We start from the raw sequence: 17,904 nt of genomic DNA, 5'->3' as shown, positions 1-17,904 counted from the left end.
GCATAGCACGCTGTATGTTCACTACCAGAACAGTTCACATTAAACTGTAATAGTATAGCTACAGTGTGATAGATGGAGATGTGTTTATCAGAAGCCTGAGCTGTCTGTGAAGGTCTGTCAGAGCACAGCCTCTAGTCAAGGCTCACATTCTTTAGTGTCTTACATAATAGTTAAAGTCATTGTTTCCCTACTACTGTGGTGATAAAGTAGTTTTATGCAATAATAGGAGTTCTTACATGAGGCCCACACGCATGTAATGATCAGTGTTGTTTGAACTTAGAGAAGATTGGACCCGATGGATGAAAATAGTTTCACTGTGGACTGTTTCTCTATTCTCAGATGATGTCTGTTAAGACAAACTAAAGAACGAAAACAGTTGTTGATTTGATTTGAAGTATTTTTAGTGTTGAAAGTAGGAAGAAGTATCCTCTGGTTTCAGCCCCCCAATGTGAGCGTCTTGCTTTTCTTCACTTCATGTCTATTTGAAGTGTTGATGTTGTGCAACCCTCTCTGTGGCTTTCTGAGAGCGACTTCACGCTGTATGGAGCTGGGAGAGGAAAAAGAACGTCTCTCTTGACACAACTATTTCTGTCACTTTTGTGTGACCCATAGGACAAGGCGCTGCATTGGCCAGCCACATGCATGCAAGCTTGCAGTCCTGGTAGATGACTGTAGCATGTTGTGCAGTGTTTTAGTGTCTGATAAACCTTTAAATGTTACTGTTACTGTTAGGCACTTTACCTCACAACAGAGCTCCCATACCGTCGTCTTGGGCTGGAACTATATTGACCGCGAGAACAATCCGGATCTAATTAGGTGACAATGATCAACTGCACAGTTTATGTTCTCTGTGTTTAATCCAAACTGCAGGCCACAGCATTGAGTCCTAAGATTGGCAAAAGCGGTGCAGTCGGTCACAGTCAGGAGGACAAAAGGTCTCCATACAGACACACACCATTGGGAAATGAGTTTGCTAATCAACCAGTATATTAGTTATGAAATAAGGATCGGTCTGTGTTGAGTTGAAGTTAGTTCCCAGTTCCTTCCCCGTACATGCTGCTGTCATATTGTAAATTGTTGTTGTAAATTGAGTATGAAAACAAAAGAAAGTCGACACAATGGCTCCCAATCACTTAAACTTGCCCTCACCTGAATCTCATGATTTCTCTTGCTACATTAAATACATGTGAGGTGACTAACAGTTTTGGGCTTCTTCTTTTTAAAAGCTATCATCAGCTGATTTGTAGCTGTTGCCAGCAGATTCTTTGTAGATTTTTTTTTTTGTAGCCAATAAATGTCACAGAGCAAATCTGTTACAGGTTCCCTGTGAAATCTTTCACAGGGAACCTTTAGATCAGAGGCTGGTCAACCAATCAGGCAGCTGACGCTATCGGCCGACATCAGCTTATCGCAGACATTTGTGCCTCAGCGTTTGTTTGTCCCAGCCAATAAAGAACAAGCAATGTGTGTATACAGTTGAAATGTGATATGTGCCAGGTAGTGCTTTAATTTCCCGTATGATATGAATTTTTCACACACCGTCATACCGGTGCATAGCCGAAACAACTGCTGTCACTCTTCAACAGGCAGCAGAATATATTGTTCGCCGCCAAGAGCGTTATAGTCGGAGCTAGTTGTGTTAAGTGTATTGAGAGGGACCCCTAGTCATGGTTATAACTTTATAACAACAATTAATAACCCACAACTAACGCTCTTTAACAGGGCAAAACACCACGACACAACAGTTTGTGACAAATAAACAATTTGTAACACTAATAATTGTACATTTCTAAAATGTAACTGTTTGTTAACAGCGAGAGGCTCCATCGCTACAGTAACGTTACATTAAAGAACAGAACAGAGCGATGCAGGATGAACAAAGACAGACTGGAGATGCACCAATAGAGTCTGTGCCCAAGAGAGGAGCTGGGTCTGCTGTTTGGATTTTAAAAAATTCAACGTTTTGCGAGTTTCTCGAGCCACTGTTGTTGCCGCTGGTGGTAACACGAGCAACTTACTCCATCACCTCAGCAGAAAACATGTGTTGGAATACCAAGAGTGTGATGACGGCCGTCGGATTGGAGGCCGTCAACCAGTAACGTTAACGCGAGTGAAACGATGAAGCCAAAGGGTCAGACATCGCTTGAAGAGGCATTTGCTCGAGGCACTGCATATGAGAAGAAAAGCAAGCGGTGGAGCGACATTACGGACGCAATAATGACCCATCTATGCAAGGACATGGTCCCGCTACAGACAGTCGAGGAAGACGGGTTCAGAGCAATGATTAAAACACTGGATTCAAGGTACGTCTTACCGGGGCAACAATACTTCAGCCAAACTGCTATCCCAACATTATAGGAACAAACGAGCACACCCTATAGAAAGCAAATCCTTTATACATGATGACATTAACATGTTTTTATATTCTATGTATTCCTGACAGTAGCGTAAGCCACTATAAACCTATATAAAAACAGTCAAGGAAGGTATTAGTTGTTAAAGATGAGTAGAGATGCTCCAATCGATCAGCCCGTGACCGGAATCGGCCATTTGATCAGATTGACCGACCATGTCAGCTGACCTGCTTATCAGTCTCAGATGAAGCTGATTGTGCTCGGTCAAATTTACATCCATGCTTCGCATGATTGTTACGTGGCACACGCACAGCGGCACACACGGTAAGCAGCTATTGTCACAACCACACACCCACAGGTTGAGTGTGGAATCACTCACTCCTTCACGGCTCCCTACTCACCCTCCAGCGAGTTCTACGTAGAGGACCATGTTGTGAGCTCATTGGCAAAATAAAAAAACAACTTTCAGAAACTACTTTCGCTGTCGCACAATTAAAGCGTGCCAGATCAACGTCGGCTGGTGGACTACCATCTTAAATGCAGACATACATTTTTGTGATTGAGTTGAGTTGCCTCTTATGGAAATGCCCTGAGTAAATTCCTGTTCCCCAGGTAAACAGCGCTCTGAAGTCAGTAAACTATCAAAAATTCTAAATGTTCTCCTGTTACCTTGTTAAAGTCATCTATAGTGGTTATTAGCATAATCAACACATATGAATTGATTATATTTGTATTGCTAAAACATCTTGTCATTAGTATTTTTAATGATTGCTTAGAGCTAGTGTAAATGGGTCATAATTCATCTCTAATATCTATGAAAGCTGTGAAAACATCTGCTTCAAACAACTGGATTTATTCAAGTTTATCATTTTATATGATAACATTATAATTTACCTTCACCGAATACTCATTTCCACTGAACAGCCTGAACACATCGCAACGACGATCAGCAGTAAAACTATATTTCACCCTAGGATGGTTAACTAATTAATCCATGGTTGTTATGCGTGAGGATCAACAAGGGTCCGTTCCACCACTATTTAGTGAGCTTTAGTGGCTGCTGATCCACCAGCTCCACACACAGTCAGCCTGTAGAGCAGGAGCTGCGGTGCATTCATGGCCCACTCTCACACCCATTAAGGAGACCTGCTTTTCATTCCAGTGTGCTGCAGAGAGACTGTGGTGTTTTCACTCAGCCATATTTGGTCAAGGCAACATGTGCTGCCACTCCAGCACAAGAAATGATTTGTGTTAGACTCGAGCCAAAGCCTGTGTGCTGTCTGGGGAGTGGAGTAAACCACAGGGCTCTCCGGTCTCCAGAGATACAAGCAGCTCAGCCTTCATCAGATCAGATGAAGCAGTCAGGCTGTTTGGAGAAAATAGATCCATTTTCAAAGAAGTCAGTGGTTTTGATCTTTGACCTGATTATTGTGTGATAGACTGAAGGAGGCCCAGCTAATTACCAAGCTGAAGCTGTGAGATGATATGTGCACTTCTTCATGAACATTCAGGTTCCCGTGAATCCTGCTGATTCATTCCGAGTCAGCACCACTGACATTTGAAGAGCGTTCTGGTTTATTACACAGAAACATTTCCAAACACACACGTGCATTGTTTTAAGGTAAGCAGTGGGCTTTCCTCTCATACTGAGACAGCAGCTGCTTGTCTGCTCACGTGCAAACCCACTCTGTGCTAGGAATGTAACACTGTGCATTGCTGGTGGTATCACATCATTGTACAGTCTGGTGTTCATTGTAAAGGCTCAGAAGACAAGCTAGTTCTCTATGATCTTAAACTAACTGTCCTAAGAGTGTCTGCTGAAAGCTGTGTGTTGACAACGGGCTGCATGTCTGACCTGTGCTGTTGCTGCTTGCAGCTTTCTGGAGAACAAGTCGACACTGAACACTGAGCTTCCTCTGGTCCTCAGCAACACACCTCACATGACATGTCGAGTCACACGCTCAAGTCACACTAAAAGGGCCCAAACAGCTTTAGATGTACTATGATGTTTAGATATGACTAATATGGATTATGTTACTATTCTGACTCATTGTTCCCTGGAATAACTTGCCAGCCCTGACAAGACTACACTGTGAACAACACGTGTTGAAGTTCTGTTTGGCTAAATAAAGAGCTAACAGCAAATGTGCGGAGGTTCCATTCGGTTCCACTATGGTGCGTTCAAGCTCCAAAAAGTGCAATGAGTATTAGGTGAGGGTATATTACAACGTTATCATGATGTGTTCAAATGTAATCTTGTAAAATGTAGTTTCTGCTGAGAAACTTGAATAAATCCAGTAGTTTGAAGGAGATGTTTTCACAGCAATATAAAAGAGATATTAAAGAGAATTATGAGCTGTTTAACTTCCTAATTTAGTGTTATAATACATCATCAAAACTACAAATGACGAGATGTATTTTCTTTTTAATCAAAGCTAGGATCTAAAGACAAAATACAATCACTTATTTCCTCATCTTTAAATTGTCTGTTTTTATGCAGATAACCACAATAGATGACAGTAACAACGTTAAAAGAAGACATTTAGAATTTGACATTACTTTTGTCCAATTGTGTAAATCTCAGTTGATTTGACTTATTTATTAATAGGCCTATATGGGGTTAGTAAAACACCTGACAGCTGAAAAAGCTTCATGTCAAGCCCTGCTGTGTACTTCTACTTCAAAACAAAAGCTTGTAGTACTACATTTACCAGACAGAGAAATACGAGAAGAGAAAATAGAACAGTTCAAATATCCTGCATTATTATTTATGAAACTATCCAGAATAATATTAGCATTCAAGGGTCCACCTTGATCAGACGTTAAGTAAATGAAGTACATTGTTCTGATAATTCCTCTTTTTCACTCTTCACTTGAAGTGAACATTTCAAGCAGAACGTTTACTGTGCGGTATTAATAGTTTTACTATAATAGATAATAGTTTTACTTCAGAGTTAAAGTTAGTATCAAGTCTAACAGTCACAGCTGCTCACAGTCTCTCTGGTAAAATACTCCGGTTTGATTCTGCTTCCTGTGGGCTCTCTGCTCCTGTTCACTCCAGCAGAGGGAACAGGAGTTTGGGTTTAACATTTATCCAGCATCCATGTGACCGTAGCAGACTTTGTCCAGCATCCAGCAGCAAAAGGAAGTGCAGTGAATGGAAGTCAGGCCTGCTGCGGACGACATGCTGGGATTCATCCCAAGTCTCTTAATTGCATCCACGTTTCCTTCACTTGCGTCTTGCGCAAGGAAACCATGTGAGGACAGAGGAAACGAGGAAATATGTTTTAGAGAAATAAGAGGTCCTTTCCTTTGTAGCGTCATGAAGCGACGTCTGTTTGACGGCGGATCAGCTGATCGCAGCTGGATCAGCTGATCGCAGCTGGATCAGCTGTCAGTCGGCTTTAACAGCTGGAGAGACTTCTGATAGACTTTGTGTCTGTACACATGATTTATACTGTGTTCTGTTTATAAGCGCAGGACCAATTTTGACCAGCACAATGAGTTAATATTATTTATTAATTATTTAAGTCTGTATGTTTTGAAATTCTGATTGTGAAGTCATTAATTAACCCAGAATATGATTATGGTTTCTCTTGGAACACTGGAGTTAATGTATTAGGCTCCATGTTTCAGGTTAATCTTAAATGATATAACTCATCAAACCCGACACTCAGGAATGATCAATGATGTAAAAAGTGTTTCGTCTCTCCAGCTCTCTCTGACTTTAATTGTTTCCATAATAAGTTATTGAGGGAAATATCAGATCATGAAAAGACAAATCTTTCTAATAAATGAAAGTTGTTTGTGGTCCTTCTGTTGTTTAGATCTACAATGAACATTTATTTAAACCAGATCAGAAAACGAATCAAATATAAACTTAAGTTTAATCTGTGATCTGTCTTCACTCTGATCTGAAACTCCAGTGATGTTGAGAACAATCCAATCAGTCCGATCGGCTGCAGCGTCCAATCACATAACTGAAGAATAATGAGGGGGCGTGTCGGCCATTAAAACTCTTCTGTGACGGCTGCTCTCATGAATCCTCGCTCCTCAGAGCAGCAATAAGAGCTTTGGGACGGCTGTTAAGATGGCGGAGCAGAACAACTTCTGGTTCAAGCGAGGAGCGAAGAAATTACAAACAAGACATGTACCCCTGAACTCTGTTCACACTTGCTCAGAGTGCTGTGTTTGTTTCTTCAAAGTTTATTAATATTGAACGTGTCACGGGTCTAAATTGCACCAAATTTGACACGTCACTTCCTTTAGTCCACGGCAATACACCTGACAAGTGTGAAGTAGATTATCCAGATATGCCAACAGCAGACAGGCAGGCAGACAGATTCTTTGCTTTATAGTTGAATCAGTTCGAGCACCATTGCATCAGAGGGATGAAGAGGTGGAGGTACTGCATGTGATGTGATAGTTAGTCACAGCACGTGCTCATGTCTGCTTTGTTATATGACATATGTTAGTATACACCTAAAATATGAGCGTCTGCTGCTTTTAGTTGTTGCTGTACTGTATGTGACCATGCAGGTCCACTCGCTGTGAATTCCCTGTCCAATTAGGGTCCGTCAGACTATATTCAACTTCCTGTGTGGAGTCAAGCTGAGAAGCATAACATTGTCCTTCAACATCAGGGAGAGAGAATCCCGTCTCTGTTCGCCCAACTGAATAGGACTTCTGTGAGGAGTTCGTGCTTGAACATTGTAGACATTTCTACTTAACACGGCAATGTAACTAATAGCGTTTCTATAGCAACGGTTAAATGCAGGAAATGGCATATAGTGTATATTCCAAACAGCCTTGTTTTTGGTGGACTTCCTGGGAGTTGAAAGCAGTCTCAGAGTGGAGATGAGATGTTATCTTCCCTTTGCCACAGAATGTCTCCGTCTTCACATTCCTGTATTCCGTGGGGATTGGCTGCATTTAGTTCTTGTGCTGGCTGCCAGTGACTTACTGTACGGCTGAATAACGCCTCTCTCTCTCTCTGTGCTCTCGTGCTGGTATTCCAGAGGAATGCACGTTTGAATTCCTCTGCTGGGCTGGAGGACGCAGAGCAGCGATACAGTCCTGTGCTCATGTTGCCCTGCTAAATATATACCAGTACCTACTTTCAAGGATGTTGAAAGATATCTGTAGTTTCACAACTTCAAGTGCACAAAGCCAGAAATATGCATACGCTTTCTTTTTGTCAGATCTACAAAGTTGCACATTGGCCTGATTCTGTTTATAAATCTCGACTGTCGTCTCAGCTCTCACAGGGAGCCTTAAATGGATGGAGTCCATCACTCAGTAGACCTGTGACCGAGAAGAAGCTGCAGAATGCTATACCTATAGTTCAAGCCATTACTTTTGCTTCTTTAAGGAGTAATAGTAAATGTACAGAGAGAAAATAAGATGGAACAACTAATCTGGTTTGCTTACATTTTTTTTATAGCTTAAACACATCATGATAGCGCCATACTTTACCTTCACCTACTCTTTTTTCACTGGACATTAAATGAAGTCTGGTGACTACTTTTGTTCTGATACCACTGATTCATCACATGTACGCGTGATCCATCACTGTGGTGAAATACCATTTGGACTGATGTAGTATGCCAATATATCTGCTGACCTTTAGATACTTTTAACCCTTTGGATGTCAAAGAACTGGCATGAATATGGTCTGATCACAGAGCTGCTGTGTGCTTTAGACTAGGCTCTCTATGTGTCCAGCTGCTGCTGATCAAACCAACCTCAGTGCAGATGTGTGTTCCCTCACACACGCTGACTGTGACTGACTGAGGTTTTCCTCGTCCCAACATTGATGAATTAACACATCAGCTGCTTGGGCTGAGCGATGTAAACAATAGAAGCACTGACTGCCATAGATGAAAACCTTCAGTACACTGTTGAAGTGACATTGGATAAATAGTATCAACCAAGATCTACACACTGAGCTGCTTCTACATGATGTGGTGGTCATCCCAACATAGTGGGGGGGGGGGGGGGGTTAGATCAAGACACTACATGATGTTGCTTTGGTAAGTCAGATAGGACTTTTCATGTCAGCAGTGTGTCATGTAGAGAGCTGCTGTGGTTGGAGTGGAAGCAGTAGTTCAGGTGTAGCTTCTGCAACGGGGCGTGTTTGGCTGAAACAGGTTACCTGGCCGGGGTTCAGTTACCAGAAGGATTTCAATCCGATGCTTTAGAGAGAGATGATGTATTTAAACTTAAAGGTGCAACGGATCACTGAACTCGGGTTCAGATTGGATCAGAGATCAGATCAGCACAAAAGATAAAAGGGAGCAAATATAGCTTTGCCGCTGATACTAATTGATGATCATTGATGATCCATATTGTCAGATACAGATCTCTTTGCTTGATTATAGCAGCTGGTCTACAAGGATCCAGACCATTTAATATTTACCACGTCTACAAAATCATTTAACCGCTCTGAAGTCAGTAAACCATCAAATTCTAAATGTTATCCTTTTACTTTGTTATAGCCAGCTATCGTGTTTTTTTTCTTCATAAACACAATTCAAACGATAAGAAAATAAAAGATTGTATTTTTATGGATTAAGACAAATCATGTCATTAGTAGTTTTAATGATGTATTATAATCTGATTAGAGCTAGTGTTAACAGGTGAAGAAAATCAAATCAATATTGTAGGTGCTGTCACCAAGGTTTTGGATAAATAATCATCAATAATGTGGATATAATGCTTTACTGTCATGCAGCCTTTAACAGCATACAAAGACATTTATATTACGATATCTAAGACCAAATCTGGTCTCTTATCACGGTATCGATATGTCCTCAATGAGCTAATGCGGTTCTATATGATTTGAGGACTAGCAGGCTCATATCAATAATTGTCACGGGGCATGATGGAGGACTCAAACGCAGACCAGACCAGAAGTAGCGTGAAGTGGAATTTAATAAAAACTTAAATCAGAACAGGAAACTTACAGGAACACACGGACGAGACAAGAGACGAAGGGGGAAATCCAGCAGGATGAGGCAGGTCAGGCAGACGGGGAAACCGGGAACAGGACGAGCCAAACGGGCAGGTAGACATGACAATGATCTGGCAGTGAGTGACTGAGAGGCAGGGGTTTAAATAGTGGCTTGAACAGGTGAGGGAAGTTGTGCTGATGAGGGAGTGCTTGATTAGTGATCAGAGGCAGGTGAAGGGAGTTACGCTGGTGCTGAGGGAGTGGCTGACAGGCAGAGTGAGGAGGGTGGAGCTACACAAAGACACACACAGAAGGCAAAGCCTGATCGTGACAATAATACTGTAACATTTTACAGGAAGAGAGTGGAGATGGATTTAGATATCATAAGACCAAGAAGGAGAAACTACTGGAACAGAAACAGGAAGAATGTATTTTTTCTTTTACTGTACCCCCCCCCCCCCCCCCCCCTTTTTTTTTTTGCCAAACAAAAGACATGAGGGATTGTACCAGACCCTAGACCCTGTCTGTCAACATTTCATACTGGGAGTTTGATATAATTGACTGTCAGCAGGGTAAACACAGCTGCATCCAATAATATGAACAGATCTCTCAGTGGTACTGAGCTCTGTAACAAGCTTTACTGTCACTACATATCCCAGCTCTGCACAACAACACACCTAACATGTTCTGAAGCGGAGGACTCCCCTGATCCAGGTTGATGTGCTGGTGTGGAACCTGGTGCAGGGTGTGACCGTGAGTCTGTACTGCAGCAGTGCAGGCAGCAGGGCTGGTGGGGCCACCATCACACCGGATGTTTGAGACGGTAGCGCTGTGAGTACTCGGCTGCTCCATGACCTCGTGGTCAACTGCTCTTTACCACAGCTTGCCGTACTTCTGCTAAACAGCCTTACTGTCAACTCTTCTGTACTTTCAGTGAAAGGAGAAGTGAGGGCTTCTTCTATCTTTTAGTCAGGCTGTGCCGAAGAGATGGAATCTTTGAAGCTTCATTCAACGTTCACATTCAACACTGGTTTCTTTTTTTGCATGTCTATTCATTGTGTATTTCTGCTCAGTTTGAGATAGAAAATCAGGCTACACTAATATTAGTATTACACTATTAGTAGAATTCCATTTCTGCGTAGGATAGTTTCCGACTCGTGTCTGAACGCTAATGGAGGCAGCATCTGTATTAACAAGGCGGTCCAGCAGCAATCTCACAGCGCCATAAATTACATTAATATCACCACAATAACACAATCACATTTTCTTTCTCCCATTTTTTGAGTGATGATGTCATAAAATATGACGACAGACATTTAAAGCTTCAATGGAAAACCTCAATAGAAGCTTTGAATGTAAAATAACGGCATTCTGTACTTAGGGTGGGCAACAGATCTCCTGAAGATACAAAACCAAAGACAGTCTGTGTATTTACAGTCTGACTTATGTTACTACTCCGTATTAATACAGTTTACATCACAGTCTTCTGCGCTGCAAAAACAACAAGTAACACGTTTCTGCCATGTCATCTGACCACTCAAAGCTCTTTAACACTACATGTCATCATTCACCATTCACACACATTCATACACTGATGACAGGAGCTACCATGCAAGGTGTCACCTGCCCATCAGGACTAACTAACATTCATACACCGCCGGCACAGCCTAAAGTAATTTGGAGTTAAGTGTCTTGCTCATGGACACATGGACATGGACTACCAGAGCCGGGGTTTGAATCACCGATCCTCAGATTGAAGGACCAGATCTACCACTCTGCCCCTGCTGTGGGGCAGAGTGGTAGACTTGCATGTAGATGCCATAAACATCATATGAAGTAAAGTGCATTCAGTAAAGTTGTTAGCCACTATAGCTGGGTCCTTCCCTTTCATGTCTCATTCCTCCAGGTTCACTTTTCATAACTCTGTGATGTTACTGTCTGTACGGCTCTCGTGCTGTGGTGTCGTCAGTGACACACACAGGGATTCAAGGACATTTTAACACTGTATAACTACTTCAATCAAATAATGAATGTCCTGATTTAAAACTATAAAGTTGATGAGCTTAAATGATTGATGTAACATGAATAAAGTAGAATTGGGAGAAGGTGACAGAAAGTGAGGTGAATCTGCCAGTGAGAATACATGTCTCTCCTAGGGCTGTGTAAAAATATCAATATAGTTTACAATCGCAATATTTTTTTAAACGATAGTGTAGTGCTGGGCGGTATGACCAAAAATTTGTATCATGGTATTTTTTAAGATTCTGGCAGTTTCACGGTATATCACGGTATTTTTTTAATTTTACTTGACTGTGTTTTTATATAGGTTCATAGTGGCTTACTCTACTGTCAGGAGTACATAGAATATAAAAACATGTTAATGTCATCATGTATAAAGTAGTGCTGGGCAAGTTAACGCGTTAATTTCGCGTTAACCCATTCATTAATTAACGCTGACAATTATTTTATCGCACGTTAACGCATTTTTAAAATTTATTATTATTTTTTTTATTTTTTTTTAAATTGAAAGACAAGAGACAATACATATACATAACAACAAGAGGATGACAAGAACAGTGGGATAAAAGCCAGCAAACATCCTATAGTCAGTAATTTTAGTGCACCTATATGCTGAAATTGAAGTAAACGCATTTAAACGGCACAGATCGGGAGCGAGCGAAGGACTTTGAAAGTTAGCAGAAAGATTAACGTGAGACAACATCCGGTTTCTTCAGACGGACATCCGGTTTTCAGAATAAGATGCCAACAAAGTATGAATTATATTCACATTAAGTATAAAACATGCTACCTGCATCTCGTGAACCAAATGTTATTGCCCTTTTGTTCATATAGCAGTACTTTTAAAATAAAAGTGCACAATACACTACTTTTGAATTCATTATTGAACTTTGCCATAACAATGCGATTAATCGCAAAAAATCCATGCGATTAATCGCGATTAAATATTTTAATCGTTGCCCAGCACTAGTATAAAGGCTTTGCTTACTATAGGGTGTGCTCGTTTGTTCCTATAATGTTGGGATAGCAGTTTGGCTGAAGTATTGTCGCCCCGGTAAGACGTACCTTGGATCCAGTGTTTTAAGTAGACTACAACTGTTTCATGTCACATTCATATTTAATATATGAAATATACGTACAGATCAGACTCGATGTCGGCAGTTATCCAGTACTGCCAGTGTGCCTCTCTCTCACACAGCTTCCGTGTGTCACTAGTGTGATCAGCTGTTTACCAACCAAGTTTACTTCTGCTGGTTGAAACCTGCAAACATACAACAGTAGTAGTACAACGGATCACAGATCGGATCAGCACAAGAGAAAAAAATATAACTTTCAGAGATCCCTGATCATGTTTTTTTGCCGCTGATACCATTTGCAGATCATTGATCCATAATGGTAGATACAGATCTCTATGTTGTTTGATCATAGCAGCTGGTCTACAAGGATCCAGACTTTTTTGCCACCATCCCAAAAATCATTTCAACCACTCTGAAGTCTGTAAACCATCAAAACTCTAAATGTTATCCTTTTACTTTGTTAAAGTCATTTATAGTGTTTGTTTTTCTTTATAAAAACACACAATTCAAGTGATGACAAAACAAAAGTTTGTATTTTTATGGATTCAAACCAATCTTGTCATTAATATTTTAAAGATGTATTATAAGATGCTTAGATCTAATGTAAACGGGTCATAATTCATCTCTAATATCTATTTATGTTGTTGTGGAAACATCTTCAAACACTACATTTTACAAGATTACATGTGAACACATCATGATAACGTCATCATTTACCTTCACCTAATATTCATTTTCACTGAAGAGAGCCTGAACGCATCACAATGTAACTGAATGGAACCTCGGTCTGTTGGCTGTTAGCGGTGCTGCCCCCGTCCTGTCAATTTAAACCTTCTTACATACAGTGGGTACGGAAAGTATTCAGACCCCTTTAAATTTTTCACTCTTTGTTTCATTGCAGCCATTTGCTAAAATCAAAAAAGTTCATTTTATTTCTCATTAATGTACACTCAGCACCCCATCTTGACAGAAAAAACAGAAATGTAGAAATTTCTGCAAATTTATTAAAAAAGAAAAACTGAAATATCACATGGTCATAAGTATTCAGACCCTTTGCTCAGTATTGAGTAGAAGCACCCTTTTGAGCTAGTACAGCCATGAGTCTTCTTGGGAATGATGCAACAAGTTTTTCACATCTGGATTTGGGGATCCTCTGCCATTCTTCCTTGCAGATCCTCTCCAGTTCCGTCAGGTTGGATGGTGAACGTTGGTGGACAGCCATTTTCAGGTCTCTCCAGAGATGCTCAATTGGGTTTAGGTCAGGGCTCTGGCTGGGCCAGTCAAGAATGGTCACAGAGTTGTTCCGAAGCCACTCCTTTGTTATTTTAGCTGTGTGCTTAGGGTCATTGTCTTGTTGGAAGGTGAACCTTTGGCCCAGTCTGAGGTCCAGAGCACTCTGGAAGAGGTTTTCTTCCAGGATATCTCTGTACATGGCCGCATTCATCTTTCCTTCAATTGCAACCAGTCGTCCTGTCCCTGCAGCTGAAAAACACCCCCATAGCATGATGCTGCCACCACCATGTTTCACTGTTGGGATTGTATTGGGCAGGTGATAGCAGTGCCTGGTTTTCTCCACACATACCGCTTAGAATTAACGCCAAAAAGTTCAATCTTGGTCTCATCAGACCAGAGAATCTTATTTCTCATAGTCTGGGAGTCCTTCATGTGTTTTTTGGCAAACTCTATGCGGGCTTTCATATGTCTTGCACTGAGGAGAGGCTTCCGTCGGGCCACTCTGCCATAAAGCCCCGACTGGTGGAGGGCTGCAGTGATAGTTGACTTTGTGGAACTTTCTCCCATCTCCCTACTGCATCTCTGGAGCTCAGCCACAGTGATCTTTGGGTTCTTCTTTACCTCTCTCACCAAGGCTCTTCTTCCACGATTGCTCAGTTTGGCTGGACGGCCAGGTCTAGGAAGAGTTCTGGTCTTCCCAAACTTCTTCCATTTAAGGATTATGGAGGCCACTGTGCTCTTAGGAACCTTGAGTGCTGCAGAAATTCTTTTGTAACCTTGGCCAGATCTGTGCCTTGCCACAATTCTGTCTCTGAGCTCTTGGGCAGTTCCTTCGACCTCATGATTCTCATTTGCTCTGACATGCACTGTGAGCTGTAAGGTCTTATATAGACAGGTGTGTGCCTTTCCTAATCAAGTCCAATCAGTTTAATTAAACACAGCTGGACTCCAATGAAGGAGTAGAACCATCTCAAGGAGGATCAGAAGAAATGGACAGCATGAGTGTCACAGCAAAGGGTCTGAATACTTATGACCACGTGATATTTCAGTTTTTCTTTTTTAATAAATTTGCAAAAATTTCTACATTTTTTTTTTTTTCTGTCAAGATGGGGTGCTGAGTGTACATTAATGAGAAATAAAATGAACTTTTTTGATTTTAGCAAATGGCTGCAATGAAAGAAAGAGTGAAAAATTTAAAGGGGTCTGAATACTTTCCGTACCCACTGTACAGTCTATGATTTAAACACTGATAATGTTACATTGTGAATGGCGATTCTAAAAACATAAATGATGTCCTGATCTCATATTTTACTGACTTTTGGTGGATAAAGATGGTCAGTAAAGCTGTAATGGATAACGTTAACTGTGTAATTAATCCGTTCACATGTGTGCTGAACCGTGAGAAGGGATCCGTACGGATCACAGATCGACAATTACACTGTTACACCACTGCTATTGATTATTTTCATTATCAATTCATTTGTTGATTATTTTCTCCCATTTTTGTGAAGCCAAAGAGAATGCCAACGGATTGGTCGGGTTGTCCGATAAGCTGCAGGAAGCGGTGGATAGACCGGATCACATGCTCTACTGATGAGCGGGAGAGTGGCTGTGAAAGTAGAATGTGTTGTTCTGGCATATTAAGATAAGAGGTTATTGTAATATTCTTCTGCGCTCTACAACAGAGCAAGGACTGACTGAAGGACAGGAGATAGAGTATCTGGCTGCTGACAGGACAGGATGACAGTTGACTGCCATCACTTTACAGTGTTAGTCTGGACCGGACTGACAGAAAGTGAAGTCAGTTAAGAAAGGTCTAGTGTGGATGATGTAGCTGCTAGGAGCCAATGTTTGCTGCTTGAACAGCTAGAACAGCACAGGTACACTCACTAATGTTAGTCAGCATGCAGTGCACTCACTGAGGTCCTGCAGAGGTCTGGTACCGGGTCTAGAAACACGAGCAGTGAGACACGGAGAAGTGTGAAAATGAGAGTGATGCTTCAGGGTGTCTGTGAACCGGCATGTACAACACCAGGACACCTCAATGGAATGCTCCATCATTGACCTTCTCAGGGCCACCTGCCTGTGTTTGTTCAGTCATTTAGTGTTCAAAAGGAGTAATCAGTTGTTTGGTCACATTAAGGAAAGTGTGGTTTCAAGGTGTGGTGATGTGTGTCACATTAATTGGATGCTCATGTCATCCAAACAACAGAGTTTTCTTCTTGTAACTGTGAAACAGAGTGTGTCGACCTCCGGGTCCTGACCCCCTGTGACCTCAGTATGCACACAGTGTTAACCACGATGAAGCTAAATAAGCATCACACACACGCACACACACACGTGAATTTTGGCTCGTACATGGTTTCACATGTCAGCGTCAGCCTCAGAGGTGCAGAATCGGTGGACCTCTATAATCGGTACGTCTCAAAGCCACTGCTGCTACGCTACACTGTAAAAACCTAGAAGTAATGAGGCATATTTGGAAGTATACTTCATTTGTTTGTTTGTTTAATCAAACTTCTATGGTTAACTTACTACTGTTACACAGCTGATAATATTTAGTAATGCAGCCTTACTAACCAGGAAAAGAGAACACTGATGCCATATTACAACATCCTCAATCTCAGAAGACATCTAGTCTCGTACCACCATGTGCATACCATATCAATATATGCCCTGTTTCTAGTGTTTCCCTGCCACGCTGAGTGTGATTGGCTGCTGTGGACTCTTCCTCATTGCTCAGTAATTACTGTTGTGTTTCAGCACTTCCTCTTTCAGTCAGGGTGGGGTGAGAAGCCTTCGCAGTACATTTTCTCTCTCCTGACTTCAGACTATTCAAACTGGAAGGGTGAAGTGGTTTTGGCTTTTTGGTCCTAAATGTTTTTTAATAATAAACGTAGCGACCTGAATGAGCTTTGGATGAGTCGCTCTTATCTCTCCTTAAGCCAAACTAACGGTCCTTCCATTCACTGCAGACAGGATACTGTGCTCCCAGCTGAGTCATAGCTGGGAGCACACAGACAGCTCAAATGCCCTTTTATGGCATCGACGGGCTTTTTAAAACAGGAAATGACATCAGTTCATCGAGAGGGGATCTCACAAGAGCCCTGTCATACCAGAGTGAAGGAAGATCTCAGTTTGTTGTTTGGTGGATGGCCACTAAACAAAGCTAGAAGCAGAGCTGGGCAGCAGTGAGCTGCTCCTGTTACTGTTACAGCCACAGGCCTGAGCAGCAGGCATACATGTTGCAGCAGAGAAATCCAGAGTCAGCCTGTCACATATTTGTGAGAAGTGACGTCAGGTAGCGTGGACTTGTAACACAGCTAAGAGTGCTTTCTGCAGAAAAGAATGGCAATTGGACAAGTTGGGAGGATTTTTCAACTTTTTCACGATGAGTGACCTTTTTTTCTGAACTTCTAAACAGGTGATGACAAAAGACAAATCAAGCTTCAGTGCAAAGGCATGTTCACTAATTCATTTAGCAACAAAATGAATCTGTCATTACTTAAGTAATGACGAATCAAACTAAATCAAACTCTTGTCAAAAGTTAAGAAGTGCATTTTGAAAAAGTCTTGAACCAATCCTTTCAGGGATAGTGGAGATTCTTGCATTGCATTTCAAGATCTAAGTGTTCCCCTTGCATTTTGATAGGAAGAGTTACAATAAATTAGAATTAAAAGTTCATTGCTCTTTGAAAGGATGTACTTGTATCATTATGCTATTATATTATCATATCAGTGGCATAAAATGGTTTTAAAATTATAATAATGTTTATTCCAATTATTTCTGGGACAATATATGGTCCAACAGAAGTAGTGACAGGCCCAGGAGCAGTTCATTCTGTGAGGAAATGACACAATTGAAACTTCTTGCAAATAATGTGGGGATTGGTTGAATCTGTTTAAAATCTTGTTGCTGGAGGGTCTGATTATTGTGTTTCGATTGGTCATGACAATGTAAGAGCATGTGTCATGATGAAAATGATTCTAACATGGTTTGTTTCCTTTTCTTCAGCTAGAGACAAAACGCCACAGTTCATTGTCTGACGGGGCAGGAGGGCTGTCACTAAAACACCGTTTACATCAGGTATTTACTTCACTCACCTTCCTTCTAGTTTGAATAACTCCAGTGGAAAATACAGGGCTCTGCACTAACTTTTAAAACCACTGATGGCAACCAAAGGCCAAACAATTGGTTGCCAATTTGTCAAAATGCTTGCCGGCAAGCAGCATCAGCAGTTGATCTCAGAGGAATCCAATCCTTATATTT

At 41.3% G+C, this 17,904-nt stretch overlaps 1 protein-coding gene across 4 annotated transcripts in view; it reads left to right on the top strand.

Annotated features, from left to right (window-relative positions):
- Window positions 1-17,904, top strand: part of tln1 (talin 1) — an 84,003-nt gene that overhangs the window by 1,018 nt on the left and 65,081 nt on the right. Inside the window, exons 1-2 of one of the 4 annotated variants that reach the window (XM_076079537.1) lie at window positions 2,285-2,303; window positions 17,650-17,721. The gene's annotated coding sequence lies outside the window, so the exon portion shown is untranslated. Of the gene's footprint in view, window positions 1-2,284; window positions 2,304-16,757; window positions 17,059-17,649; window positions 17,722-17,904 lie in introns of those variants that run through there. The other 3 variants (XM_076079535.1, XM_076079538.1, XM_076079536.1) reach the window with 3 other exon arrangements.

This window comes from Anarhichas minor, unplaced genomic scaffold (genome assembly GCF_050575085.1).
Source record: "Anarhichas minor isolate MPS153535 unplaced genomic scaffold, ASM5057508v1 ptg000073l, whole genome shotgun sequence".
Classification (NCBI taxonomy): domain Eukaryota; kingdom Metazoa; phylum Chordata; class Actinopteri; order Perciformes; family Anarhichadidae; genus Anarhichas; species Anarhichas minor.
This window is presented reverse-complemented; position numbering and strand designations above follow the sequence as displayed.